We start from the raw sequence: 15,954 nt of genomic DNA, 5'->3' as shown, positions 1-15,954 counted from the left end.
CGGGCGTGAGTAATTCCTTCGTAGGCTTGTTGGACAGTGATGGGTTGGATGATATTTATCATGTAATCGAGTTAGTTTTGTTACGGCTTGATCCCTAGTATCTACTATGTTCGGAGATTGATGTTGCTATGACTTTGCTATGCTTAATGCTTGTCACTAGGGCCCGAGTGCCATGATTTCAGATATGAACCTATTATGTTTTCATGATTATTTCGATCCGATCTTGCAAGTTATAGTCACCTACTACGTGTTATGATCCACATACCCTGAAGTGACAATAATGGGGATTCTTTCCGGTGATTACCGTAGTTTGAGGAGTTCATGTATTCACTATGTGTTAATGCTTTATTCCGGTTCTCTATTAAAAGGAGGCCTTAATATCCCTTAGTTTCCATATGGACCCCGCTGCCATGAGGGGGTAGGACAAAAGATGTCATGCAAGTTATTATCGCAAGCACGTATGACTATATATGGAATACATGCCTACATTACATTGATGAATTGGTGCTAGTTCTGTGTCGCCCTAGGTTATAACTGTTACATGATAAATGTCATCCACCATATGTCACCGATCCAATGCCTACGATTTTTTCCTATATTGATCTCTGCTAAGTTACTACTGTTGCTGCTACCGTTACAGCTGCTACAAAATCACTGTTGTCACTGTTACTACTGATGCTACTGTTTGCTACTGCTATCAAACCATCATATTACTGTGCCACTGATCACTCTGCTACAGATATTAAGTTTCCAGGTGTGGTTGAATTGACAACTCAACTGCTAATACTTGCAAATATTCTTTGGATCCCCTGTGTCGAATCAATAAATTATGGTTGAATACTCTACCCTCAAAAACTGTTGCGATCCCCTATACTTGTGGGTTATCAAGACCTTTTTTTGGCGCCGTTGCCGGGGAGCATAGCTTTATTTGCTAAGTCACTTGGAATTTATATCTGCTGATCACTATGAAAAAACTGAAAGACAAAAAGACTGAAATCTTTCCCTCTAAAATGAGGGGAGGTAAGGAAATGCCATTTAGCTCTGCACTTGATTCACCTTCTGTTATGAGTAAATTTGCAACACCACCATCTGCTATTAATTCTGAGATATCGCAAGTTATTGATGATGCTACTTCTGCTATGCATGATACTCATGATGATGCTAGTACTTTGCCTGATATGCCACTTGGTGAATTTCTTACTTAACAAGTTGATAGAGTCAATGAAATTGAACATGCTGAAACTACTGAAAATTGTGATTCACCTGATATGCCTATCCCTCCTACTAGAGTTGGAAAACCTAACTAGCAAATATGCCTGTGCGTTGCAACGAGAGAACAAAAACTATACGCCTCTAGCCTAATAAGCATTTCTCAGGCCCCTCTCCGGTCCATCTTCTCTATCTTAAGATGACACCTCATTTAGAAATTGTAGCTAGTTTACAGTTATTCCGTTAGATAACAACTGAGTTCTGGTTCTAAAAATAAATTGACAGGTTAATTCTTTGTCCCTTTGAACTTCTACGGAGTCCTACTAACCAATGGTGAGCTCGAATATTTAGAAAACATACTACAATTTCAAATTGGAAACAATTTAAGATATTTTGAATTTGTAAAAAATATATAAATTGCTGAATATTCGTGGAAACAAGAATAATTTTGGAAATCCTGATTTTTTTGCAATTATGTACATTTTGGAAATACACAACAAAATTTGAAACATTTAAAATTCACAGTTTTATTTGAAAACATGAACCTCTATAAAAACATGATTTTTTTTTAAATTTGCAAACAATTTTTGAAAATGGAATAGTGTTTTGAATATTCAGAACAATTATAGAAAATATGTCACTTTAACTCGGAAATTATGTTGAATTCGCGAACATTACACTGAAATAAGAACATTTTTCGTACTTTGAACATTTTTTAAACATAATTTTTTTTGAAAAATCTCAAACAACTTTGAAAAAATAAAGAAAATGGATTTTTTTAAGAAATTAGACCAATTTTGGAACAAAAATATAGATTTAAAGTTTGAATATTTTGGGAAACGGGATTTTTTTGGAATTATGTACTTTTTCAATTATTTGATATTTTTGAATTATGAACGTTTTTTAACATTTTTAATTTACGCAAAAAGAGGAAAAGAAAAAAACTTGAAAGGAAAAAAGAAACCGGAAAAAAGAGAAATAAACAGAAAAAGAAAAATAGAAACACAACACAAAAAAACCCAGCAAATTTGCAACTAATTTTCGCCCGATGTGAAAAATAGGTCTTTTCTCCAGCAGCATGGGCAAGAAAAGAAATGGGCTGGCTTTGCTGGGCCACAATGAGGGCAGCCCACGTACGAAAAACATGAGTTTTTTTTTAAAATTTGTTAACATTTTTTAAAATATAAGAATAATATTTGAACATTCAGAACAATTTTAGAAAATGTGCTTCTTTAAACTCAGACTTTATGTTGAATTTGTGAACATTTCACTGAAATAAGAACGTGTTTCTTACTTGGAACATTTTTAAATGCATATTTTTGGAAAATCTCGAATAGCTTTGGAAAGCACAAAGAAAATGGAACAATTTCTTAAAAGTTGAACTAATTTTGGGATGAAAACAAATATTTGAAGTTTTGAACATTTTTTAAAATGTTTTTTTAATTCTGTACTTTTTTCAATTATTTGATTTTTTTTAATTATGATGTTTTTGAACAGTTTCAGTTTACGCAAAAAGGGGAAAAGATAATACACTTGAAAGGGATAAAAGAGAAAAGAAATAGAAAAAAAGAGAAAGGAGAAAAAAAGGAAAATAGAAACACAACACAAAAAAGAAAATAGTGAGCGAATTTCCTACTATTTGCCGCCCAGTGTGGCAAATAGGGTTTTCCCCAGCTGCGTGGGCAGAAAAATAACGGGCTGGCTTTGCTGGGCCACAATGAGGGCGGCTCACCTAACAAATTCTGACGTTTTCTTTTTCTAATAGACGAACACACAAAATTTTAGTACCACCTCAGATAGAAAAAAAATCTTTTCGACGTTGAACAGATGAAAAAAATCAGAGAAACGCACATTGCTTTATTAGTAGGCATAGATGAAGAGTGCTTTGATAAAGATACCGCTCTAGCTATTCTTTCTTGTAATGATAGACATGAACTTATTGCTATGCTTACTGAAAGAGACAAATCTACGAGGGAGAGAATGAAATATGATCCTAAGTTTGCTACCTCTCCCATATTTGTTACTGATAAAGATTATGAATTTCTGTTGATCCCGAGTTAATCATTTTGGTTGAATCTGATCATTTTCACGTTTATGAAACTAAAATCGTTGTGGCACACCTCGCTAAATTAAATGATATAGCCACGCTATTTGCTCATGAGGACAAAATTCGCTATTACTATGTTCTTAAGTTGTTTCTTTTCTCGCTAAAGGGTGATGCTAAAGATTGGTATAATACTCTTGCTCCTGGTTGTGTGAGTAGTCCCCAGGATATGATTTAATTATTTTCTGCAAAATATTTTCCCGCTCATAAGAAACAAGCTGCTTTACATGAAATATTTAACTTTGTGCAAATTAAATAAGAGAGTCTCCCACAAGCTTGGGGGAGGCTTCGCCAATTACTTAATGCTTTGCCTGATCATCCTCTTAAGACAAATGAAATACTTGATATCTTCTATAATGGACTAACCGATGCTTCTAGGGACTACCTAGATAGTTGTGTTGGTTGTGTTTTCAGGGAAATAACTATTAAACAAGCTGTGGACACTTCCCGAACCACCGCCTAAACCCACTCCAAAGAAGTGGGGTATTTTACATCTAAGTCCCGAGGATAGGCAAGAAGCAAAGAAGAGTATGAAGGAAAAAATATTAAAGCTGAAGATGTTAAGAATTTATCACCTATTGAAGAAATACATGGTCTCGATAAACCGACACAGGTAGTAGAGGTAAATTCTTCCTTAAAGTTTGATAAAGGTGATATTCCTTGTAATAAATCTCTTGGACAATGCTTGAATGAATTTGACAACTATATTATCAAGCAAGAACATTTCAATGTCAATGTTATGAACCAGTTGAAACGAAACTCTATTATGATTGATCGCTTGAGTGGCTTGTTGTTTAGAATTGCTAATGATGTTAAGTGTGTTAGTAAGAATGCTTCTATGGTTCAAACGCAATTAGAACAAGTCACTAAATCTCAAAGTGAATTGCTTGATGAAATGAACAACAATATGCATGATCATGTTGTTAGAGTAATGACTAGAGGAGGTAGAGTGACTCAGGAGCCACTGTTTCCTGAAAGTCACCCAAAAAGAATTGAACAAGACTCTCAAAGAAGTAATGTAGATGCACCTAGCTCTTCTAGAAAGAAAAAGAAAAAGAAAAATGATAGGACTCTGCATACTTCTAGTGAACCTGAAGGCTGAAGTAGAAAAACCTTTGGAAGAGAGTAATGATGTTTCTATCTCTGATGTTGAAACACAATCTGGTAATGAACAACCACTTGATGATGATAATAATGAAGATGTTCATGAGGATACCCAACCAGATAATGATAAAGAAATAGACAATGATGTTAAAATAGAACCAGTTGTTGATCTTGATAACCCACCTTCTAAGAACAAACACTATGATAAAAGAGATTTTGTTGCTAGAAAACATGGTAAAGAAAGAGAACCATGGGTTCAGAAAACCATGCCCTATCCCCCTAAACCATCCAAGAAAAAGGATAATGAAGATTTTGAACGCTTTGCTGAAATGTTGAGGCCAGTCTTCTTGCGTACTCGCTTGACTGATATGATCAAGATGCCTCCTTATGCTAAATAAATGAAAGAGACATAGTCACAAACAAAAAAAAAGATACCTGAAACTGAAATCTCCACCATGCTTGCAAACTATTCTTTCAAGGGTGGAATACCAAAGAAATTGGGAGATCCCGGAATACCAACTATACCTTGTTCCATTAAGAAAAATTATGTTAAAACTGCTTTATGTGATTTAGGAGCTGATGTTAGTGTTATGCCTTTCTCTTTATATAAAAGACTTGATTTGGACAAACTCACTCCCACTAAAATATCATTACAAATGGCTGACAAGTCAACAGCCATACCTATCGGTGTTTGTAAGGATGTGCCTGTTGTAGGTGCAAATGTTACTATTCTGACAGACTTTGTTATACTTGATATGCCCGAGGATGACACCATGTCAATTATCCTTGGCAGACCCTTCTTGAATACTACAGGGGCTGTTATTGATTGCAACAAAAACAAGGTCACTTTTCATATCAATGGTACTAAGCATACGGTTCATTTCCCGAAGAAACAATTTCAAGTCAATGGTATCAATATTATTGAAAAATCTCTGACAATTACTTTCGGAAGTTTTCAATTCCCTATTCCCACTGTCAATAAGAAATGTGATATTCTCATTATCGGGGATGTGCATATCCCCATTGAGGTAACTTAGTGTTTTACGATAGTTCTTCGGTTTCATGTTACTCGGAAGAGGTTCGTTAATAAGACTTGATCAACCTTATTGATGGATTCTTTTGATGGGCATGTTGTCGATGAATTTAGTATGCACAACCTTCTGTACCTACTTTTCATTTTCTGTTTTTCTTGGTTAAATAAAATATAATGCCATGATTATCCTGTTTTCTAATTTATCCATGCAATAAAAAGTGCCTAGAAATAAAAGTACTCAAAATGCAACAAAAAATTTACACAAATTTTTGTGGGATATTTAAAAATATTTGGCACTGAAATCACCCGGGGGAGTGCCCCAGATGTCCACATGACACCAGGGCGCGCCTCACACCCCAGGCGCGCCCTGGTGACATGTGGGCCCCACGGGGCCCCTCTCACTTATCCCTTCGCACCCACTTCTTCTTCCTCCTCCAGAAAAAATCTCCAGCAGCTCTCACCCCATGTTCTTGCTCATACACTCGATTTTTTGATCTTTTTGTTCGGAGCTCCGTTTCCGAAACTATTTTGGGAAATTGCTCCTTGGTATGTGACTCCTCCATTTCTCCAATTAGTTTTTGTTCTAATGGTTTATATTTTGCATAATTAGTTGCTCTTGGTGCTACAACAAATGAGCTTGCATATTGAATTCTTTGAGTTTCAAGTAGTCTGAATGCTTGTTATAGCCTCTAGACCTCCATATGAGTAGTTGCTATCAATCTTGCTAAGTTTTGTTGATGTCATTTGGTGTCCCAAAAATTTCAGAAAATTGTACGCAGACATGAATTTCTTTAGGAGAAGTTCCTCGAGGCAGCGGTCCTCTGAAACCTCCCTGGGTGAAAGCTCAACACGCCAATCATATGAGGAACCAAGGGTAAGTTCAGTGCGATAGGTCGATCTGGAATCGTGTCAGTGGCCGTGCAATGAGTTCATGACAGAGATAGGCATTTAGGAAGAATTTTACCAATATATTAACAATGTCGGCCTCTCCGGCTTTGTCGCAGATAAGCCACAACAGTTCTACAACCTTACTCGTACATTCACTCGGAATTTTATGTACCACCCGCACACATTTAGAGTTTCATTTCACCTCTATGAGAGCTCCTATACCATGTCTCTAGATGAATTTTGTGATGCATGCAAAATTCCACGTTGGGGCTCGGTAGAGGTACCACAACCAGTTGAGTATGCATTTTTCCTCACTAGTCTTTGCAATGGCGAAGATAGGAGAGTTACGCAAGCTAGGCTTAGTAGTATTCATTTTCCCTCTATCCGGCACTTTGTACTTTTCAATGGGAAATGCGTAGTTGGCAAGCAAGAGTGTAGTGCTCTTTGTGCCCTTGATCTAAGTCTTATTCATACAGCTATAACTGGTGCTCAAAATTATAATCTTGGGGCTATTGTTGCACGTAGGCTTCAGCGTAATGCGAGTGGTGGTGATTTATATGGAGGAATTTATGCCTCATGCTTGGCTGCACGATTCGGGGTAGTGCACAAATTCAACGACCCCCTCATACCTTACAAATATTTGAATGCCGAAGCAATGAAGGAACATAAGTTTTTGACAAGTGTTGAGCCACCTTATGAGTATAAAATAATTTTTAACAAACGGAACCCCTTGTATGTTGTTCTGCCTGCTCCTGTTCTTTTTTATTTTCAGCAGAAAGAAAGATATTTTCCAACAGAGAGCGAGGTGAATGAGTATAATGCAGCTGTCGAGGCCACACGACAGGCCGAGGAGGCGGCTTGGAATGCCTCTACGAGCTATCATTTCGATCATTATCCATCACAACCATGGCCATAGACCAAGCTAGGTGAAAGCCTAAGCTTGGGGGAGTACGTGTTCCTCACCGACATTATATTCATGTTCCCACATTTCATTCCAGTTGTCGGTGTTCACACTTTTTCATTATACCATCCATGCTAGTTTTATTTTTCTCGTTTTCTTCTTCCATGTCTGAAAAACTTTAGAAAACCCAAAAATATTTCTCGCTTTTTTTGGTTTTTGTTTCTAGCTTAAATTGTCATTCCTTTGTAGTATTTAAAGAAAACCCAAAAAGATTTCTCATTTCTTCGTTTGCTTGTTGGGAGCTTTCCCGTATAAATAGTTTTCTTTTTTTTGTTTTTCTTCCTTGTTATTTTTGTTTTCTTCAGAAAAACGAAAAACTCCAAAAATATTTTAGTGTGTTTCTCTGAAATTCTTTTCTTTTTTTGAGTCGTTGCAAGGAGAAGATCACGATGAAAATGTTGAGTGGCTCTCATATGAATTATTGTTTATCTAACAAAGAGCCCATTTTGCCTTGTCTTCTCCTTTGAATAAAATGCTTGCATATTCCAGCTTAGTCCACAACACTCTTGCACTATTATTATTTCCATATCATTCGGTTGTGCAAGTGAAATGCAATAATGACGATAATTTGATGAATTGACTATGGCAACGAAAAGTGGGTAGGAACTCAACTGTTTTTGTCTTTGTAAATATGTTTAACTCAGTATCCATGATTCAACATGTCATGATTAAACATGTTTGTGATGACCCTTAGAGATTATAATTGCTCATGCCATGCTTAAGTAGTTAGGATTGGATAATGATTTATCTTGAGTGTTAACATGCATTAAAATGATTGTGATGTAGTATGATGATATGGTATCCTCCTCTGAATGTTTCAAGTGGCTTGACGTGGCACATGTTCACGCATGTAGTTGATTCAAAACCAACATAGCCTCGATGGTATTTATGTTCGTGGTGTCTATATCGAACTTGTTGGAAATATGCCCTAGAGGCAATAATAAATTAGTTATTATTATATTTCCTTGTTCATGATAATCGTTTATTATCCATGCTAGAATTGTATTGATAGGAAACTCAGATACATGTGTGGATACATAGACAACACCATGTCCCTAGTAAGCCTCTAGTTGACTAGCTCGTTGATCAATAGATGGTTACGGTTTCCTGACCATGGACATTGGATGTCGTTGATAACGGGATCACATCATTAGGAGAATGATGTGATGGACAAGACCCAATCCTAAGCATAGCACAAGATCGTGTAGTTCGTATGCTAAAGCTTTTCTAATGTCAAGTATCATTTCCTTAGACCATGAGATTGTGCAACTCCCGGATACCGTAGGAATGCTTTGGGTGTGCCAAACGTCACAACGTAACTGGGTGGCTATAAAGGTGCACTACGGGTATCTCCGAAAGTGTCTGCTGGGTTGGCACGAATCGAGACTGGGATTTGTCACTCCGTGTGACGGAGAGGTATCTCTGGGCCCACTCGGTAGGACATCATCATAATGTGCACAATGTGATCAAGGATTTGATCACGGGATGATGTGTTACGGAATGAGTAAAGAGACTTGCCGGTAACGAGATTGAACAAGGTATCGGGATACCGACGATCGAATCTCGGGCAAGTACAATACCGCTGGACAAAGGGAATTGAATACGGGATTGATCAAATCCTCGACATCGTGGTTCATCCGATGAGATCATCGTGGAACATGTGGGAACCAACATGGGTATCCAGATCTCGCTGTTGGTTATTGACCGAAGAAAGTCTCGGTCATGTCTGCATGGTTCCCGAACCCGTAGGGTCTACACACTTAAGGTTCGATGACGCTAGGGTTATAAAGGAAGTTTGTATGTGGTTACCGAATGTTGTTCGGAGTCCCGGATGAGATCCCGGACGTCATGAGGAGTTCCGGAATGGTCCGGAGGTAAAGATTTATATATGGGAAGTCCTGTTTTGGTCACCGGAAAAGTTTCGGGTTTTATCGGTAATGTACCGGGACCACCGGGAGGGTCCCGGTGGTCCACCAAGTGGGGCCACCAAGTGGGGCCACCAAGTGGGGCCACCAGCCCCAGAGGTCTGCATGGGCCAAGTGTGGGAGGGGACCATCCCCAGGTGGGCTGGTGCGCCCCCCCTCCAAGGCCCAAGGCGCAAGGGAGAGTGGGAGGGGCAAACCCTAGGTCCAGATGGGCCTTAAGGCACACCCTAGGTGCGCCCCCCCTCTCCCCCCTTGGCCGCCTCCCAGATGGGATCTGGGGGCTGCCGCCGCCCCTAGGGAGGGAACCCTAGGTGGGGGCGCAGCCCTCCCTCTCCCCCTATATATAGTGGACGCAAAGGGGTAGCCCAACACGCAAAGTTCTTCTCCTGCTGGCGCAGCCCTCCCTCCTCCTACCTTCTCCTCCTCCTCCATGGTGCTTGGCGAAGCCCTGCCGGAGAACCACGAAGCTCCACCATCACCATGCCGTCGTGTTGACGGAGCTCTCCCTCAACTTCTCCTCTCCCCTTGTTGGATCAAGAAGGAGGAGACGTCCCCGGGCTGTACGTGTGTTGAACGCGGAGGTGCCGTCCGTTCGGCACTAGGATCATCGGTGATTTGGATCACGACGAGTACGACTCCATCAACCCGGTTCACTTGAACGCTTCCGCTTAGCGATCTACAAGGGTATGTAGATGCACTCTCCTTCCCTCGTTGCTAGATTACTCCATAGATTGATCTTGGTGTTGCGTAGAAAATTTTGAATTTCTGCTACGTTCCCCAACAGTGGTATCAAAGCTAGGTCTATGCGTAGTTTCTATGCACGAGTAGAACACAAAGCAGTTGTGGGCGTCGATATTGTCAATTATCTTGCCGTTACTAGTCTTATCTTGATTCGGCGGCATTGTGGGATGAAGCGGCCCGGACCAACCTTACACGTACACTTACGTGAGACCGGTTCCACCGACGGACATGCACTAGTTGCATAAGGTGGCTGGCGGGTGTCTGTCTCTCCCACTTTAGTCGGTTCGGATTCGATGAACAGGGTCCTTATGAAGGGTAAATAGAAATTGGCAATTCACGTTGTGGTTTTGGCGTAGGTAAGAAACGTTCTTGCTAGCAACCTATAGCAGCCACGTAAAAACTTGCAAAAACAATTAGAGGACGTCTAACTTGTTTTTGCAGCAAGTGTTTTTGTGATGTGATATGGCCAAAGGATGTGATGAATGATATATGTGATGTATGAGATTGATCATGTTCTTGTAATAGGAATCACGACTTGCATGTCGATGAGTATGACAACCGGCAGGAGCCATAGGAGTTGTCTTAATTTATTTATGACATGCGTGTCAACATAAACGTCATGTAATTACTTTACTTTATTGCTAACCGTTAGCCATAGTAGTAGAAGTAATAGTTGGCGAGACAACTTCATGAAGACACGATGATGGAGATCATGGTGTCATGCCGGTGACGATGATGATCATGGAGCCCCGAAGATGGAGATCGAAAGGAGCAAAGTGATGATGGCCATATCATGTCACTATTTGATTGCATGTGATGTTTATCATGTTATTACATCTTATTTGCTTAGAACGACGGTAGCTTAAATAAGATGATCCCTCACTAAAATTTCAAGAAAAGTGTTCTCCCTAACTGTGCACCGTTGCGAAGGTTCGTCGTTTTGAAGCACCATGTGATGATCGGGTGTGATAGATTCTTACGTTTGAATACAACGGGTGTTGACGAGCCTAGCATGTACAGACATGGCCTCGGAACACGTGCGAAACACTTAGGTTGACTTGACGAGCCTAGCATGTACAGACATGGCCTCGGAACACAGAGGACCGAAAGGTCGAACATGAGTCGTATAGAAGATGCGATCAACATGAGATGTTCACCGATGATGACTAGTCTGTCTCACGTGATGATCGGACACGGCCTAGTTGATTCGGATCATGTATCACTTAGATGACTAGAGGGATGTCTATCTGAGTGGGAGTTCATGAAATAATCAGATGAACTCAAATTATCATGAACATAGTCAAAAAGGACTTTGCAAATTATGTCATAGCTTACGCTTTAGTTCTACTGTTTTAGATACGTTCCTAGAGAAAATTTAGTTGAAAGTTGATAGTAGCAATTATGCGGACTGGGTCCGTGAACCGAGGATTGTCCTCATTGCTGCATAGAAGGGATATGTCCTTAATGCACCGCTCAGTGAGCTGAACCTCAAGCGTCAGTTGTAGATGTTGCGAACATCTGACATACATGTTTTGATGACTACATGATAGTTCAGTGCGTAATGCTAAATGGTTTAGAATTGAGGCACCAAAGACGTTTTTTGAAACGTCGCAGAACATATGAGATGTTCCAAGGACTGAAATTGGGATTTCAGGCTAGTGCCCATGTCAAGAGGTATGAGACCTTTGACAAGTTTCTTAAGCCTGCAAGCTAAGGAGAAAAGCTCAATCGTTGAGCATGTGCTCAGATTGTATGAGTACAACAATCGCTTGAATCGAGTGGGAGTTGATCTTCCAGATGAGATAGTGATGGTTCTCCAAAGTCACTGCCACCAAGCTACTAGAGCTTCGTGATGAACTATAACATATCAGGGATAGATATGATCCTTGAACTATTCGCGACACCGCGAAAGTAGAAATCAAGAGGGAGCATCAATTGTTGATGGTTAGTAAAAACCACTAGTTTCAAGAAGGGCAAGGGCAAGAAAGGGATACTTCATGAAACAACAAAACAGTTGTTGCTCTAGTGAAGAAACCCAAAGTTGAACCCAAGCCCGAGACTAAGTGCTTCTGTAATAAGGGGAACGTTCACTGAAGCGGAACCACCCTAGATATTTGGTAGATGAGAAGGCTGGAAAGGTTGACAGAAATATGTATTGGACATACATTATACGAAATGTGTACTTTACTAGTACTCCTAGTAGCAGCAGGGTATTAGATACCGGTTCGGTTGCTAAGTGTTAGTAACTCGAAATAAAAGGCTACAGAATAAACGGAGACTAGCTAAAGGTGAGACGACGATATATGTGTTGGAAGAGTTTCCAAGGTTGATGTGATCAAACATCGCATGCCCCGTCTACACATGTTCATGCCAAAAGATATAAGATAGTAATGATAGAACCACATACTTGTGGCACTGCAATTTAGTCATAATGGTATAAAACGCATGTAGAAGCTCCATGTTGATGGGTCTTAGGACTCACTTGATTTTGAATCACTTGAGACATGCGAACCATGCCTATTGGTATATATGCATGAAGAAACTCCATACATATGGATAGTTTGGGCTCACTTGATTTTGAATCACTTGAGACATGCACATCATACCACATGGGCGAGATGACTGAATGGCCTCGTTTTCAGTAAGATGGAACAAGAAAGCAACTTGTTGGAAGTAATACATCTTGATGTGTGCAGTCCAATGAGTGCTGAGGCATGTAGTGGATATCGTTATATTCTTACTTCACAGATGATTTGAGTAGATGCTAAGTATATTTACTTGATGAATCACGAGTCTGAATTATTGAAAGGTTCAAGTAATTTCAGGGTGAAGTTGAAGATCGTCGTGACAAGAGGATAAAATATCTATGATATGATCATAGAGATGAATATCTGAATTACGAGTTTGGCACAGAATTAAGACATTGTGGAAATTGTTTCACAACTAATATAGCCTGGAACACCATAGTGTGATGGTGTGTCCGAACATCATAACTGCACCCTATTGGATATGATGCATACCATGATGTCTCTTATCGAATTACCACGATAGTTTATGGGTTAGGCATTAGAGACAACCACATTCACTTTAAATAGGGCACCACGTAATTCCGATGAGATGACACCGTATGAACTATGGTTTAGAGAAACCTAAGCTGTCATTTCTTAAAAGTTTGGGACTGCAACGCTTATGTGAAAAGTTTCAGGCTGATAAGCTCGAACCCAAAGCGGATAAATGCATCTTCATAGAGTACCCAAAACAGTTGGGTATACCTCTTGTTTCAGATCCGAAAGCAATAGGGATTGTTTCTAGAATCGGGTCCTTTCTCGAGGAAAAGTTTCTCTCGAGAATTGAGTGGGAGGATGGTGGAGACTTGATGAGGTTATTGAACCGTCACTTCAACCAGTGTATAGCAGGGCGCAGGGAGTTTTTCCTGTGGCACCTACACCAATTGAAGTGGAAGCTTATGATAGTGATCATGAAACTTCGGATCAAGTCACTACCAAACCTCGTAGGACGACAAGGATGCGTACTACTTCAGAGTGGTACGTAATCCTGTCTTGGAAGTCATGTTGCTAGACAACAATGAACCTACAAGCTATGGAGAAGCGATGGTGGGCCCGGATTCCGAAAATTGGCTCAAGGCCATAAAATCCGAGAGAGGATCCATGTATGAAAACAAAGTGTAGACTTTGGAAGAACTACTTGATGGTCATAAGGCTGTTGGGTACATATGGATTTTAAAAGAAAGACGGACAATGGTGGTAAGTATCACCATTAAGAAAGCTCGACTTGTCGTTAAGATGTTTTCCGACAAGTTCAAGGAGTTGACTACGATGAGACTTTCTCACTCGTAGCGATGCTAAGAGTCTGTCAAAATTATATTAGCAGTTACTGCATTGTTTATGAAATATTGCAGATAGGATGTCAAAAACATTGTTTCCTTTTCTTGAGGAAAGGTTGTATGTGATACAACCAGAAAGTTTTGCCAATCCTAAAAGATGCTAACAAGTATGCAAAGCTCAGGACTAGAGTATGCATCTCGGAGTTGGAATATACGCTTTGATGATGATCAAAGGTTTTAGGTTTATACAAAGTTTATGAGAAACTTGTATTTCCAAAGAAGTGAGTGGGAGCACTATAGAATTTCTGATGAGTATATGTTGTTGACATATTGTTGATCAGAAATGATGTAGAATTTCTGGAAAGCATATAGATTTATTTGAAAAGTGTTTTTCAATGGAAAACCTGGATTAGGCTACTTGAGTATTGAGCATTAAGATCTATAAGGATAGATCAAAACGCTTAATAGTACTTTCAAAATAATACATACCGTGACAAGATTTTGAAGGAGTTCAAAATGGATCGGCAAAGAAGGAGTTCTTGGCTGTGTTATAAGGTGTGAACATTGAGTAAGACTCGAAACCTGACCGCGGCAGAATAGAGAGAAAGGACGAAGGTCGTCCCCTATGCTTAAGACGTAGGCTCTATAGTATGCTATGCTGTGTACCGCACCTGAAGTGTGCCTTGCCATGAGTCAGTCAAGGGGTACAAGAGTGATCCAAGAATGGATCACAGGACAGCGGTCAAAGTTATCCTTAGTAACTAGTGGACTAAGGAATTTTCTCGATTATGGAGGTGGTAAAAGAGTTCGTCGTAAAGGGTTACGTCGATGCAAACTTTGACACTAATCCAGATTATTCTGAGTAGTAAACTGGATCCGTATAGTAGAACAGTTATTTGGAATAGCTCCAAATAGAGCGTGGTAGCTGCATCTAGGAGATGACATAGAGATTTGTAAAGCACACACGGATCTGAAAAGGTTCGGACCCGTTGACTATAACATCTCTCACAATCATAACATGATCAAACCCAGAACTCATTGAGTGTTAATCACATGGTAATGTGAACTAGATTATTGACTCTAGTAAACTCTTTGGGTGTTAGTCACATGGGGATGTGACCTTGAGTGTTAATCACATAGCGATGTGAACTGGATTATTGACTCTAGTGCAAGTGGGAGACTGTTGGAAATGTGCCCTAGAGGCAATAATAAATTAGTTATTATTATATTTCCTTGTTCATGATAATCGTTTATTATCCATGCTAGAATTGTATTGATAGGAAACTCAGATACATGTGTGAATACATAGACAACACCATGTCCCTAGTAAGCCTCTAGTTGACTAGCTCGTTGATCAATAGATGGTTACGGTTTCCTGACCATGGACATTGGATGTCGTTGATAACGGGATCACATCATTAGGAGAATGATGTGATGGACAAGACCCAATCCTAAGCATAGCACAAGATCGTGTAGTTCGTATGCTAAAGCTTTTCTAATGTCAAGTATCATTTCCTTAGACCATGAGATTGTGCAACTCCCGGATACCGTAGGAATGCTTCGGGTGTGCCAAACGTCACAACGTAACTGGGTGGCTATAAAGGTGCACTACGGGTATCTCCGAAAGTGTCTGCTGGGTTGGCACGAATCGAGACTGGGATTTGTCACTCCGTGTGACGGAGAGGTATCTCTGGGCCCACTCGGTAGGACATCATCATAATGTGCACAATGTGATCAAGGAGTTGATCACGGGATGATGTGTTACGGAATGAGTAAAGAGACTTGCCGGTAACGAGATTGAACAAGGTATCGGGATACCGACGATCGAATCTCGGGCAAGTACAATACCGCTGGACAAAGGGAATTGAATACGGGATTGATCAAATCCTCGACATTGTGGTTCATCCGATGAGATCATCGTGGAACATGTGGGAACCAACATGGGTATCCAGATCTCGCTGTTGGTTATTGACCGAAGAAAGTCTCGGTCATGTCTGCATGGTTCCCGAACCCGTAGGGTCTACACACTTAGGTTCGATGACGCTAGGGTTATAAAGGAAGTTTGTATGTGGTTACCGAATGTTTTTCGGAGTCCCGGATGAGATCCCGGACGTCACGAGGAGTTCCGGAATGGTCCGGAGGTAA

The sequence above is a fragment of the Triticum urartu genome, chromosome 3A (genome assembly GCF_056163025.1).
Source record: "Triticum urartu cultivar PI428250 chromosome 3A, HENAU_Tu73, whole genome shotgun sequence".
Lineage (NCBI taxonomy): Eukaryota > Viridiplantae > Streptophyta > Magnoliopsida > Poales > Poaceae > Triticum > Triticum urartu.
The sequence above is the reverse complement of the archived record's forward strand: the minus strand, read 5'-3'. Positions refer to the sequence as shown.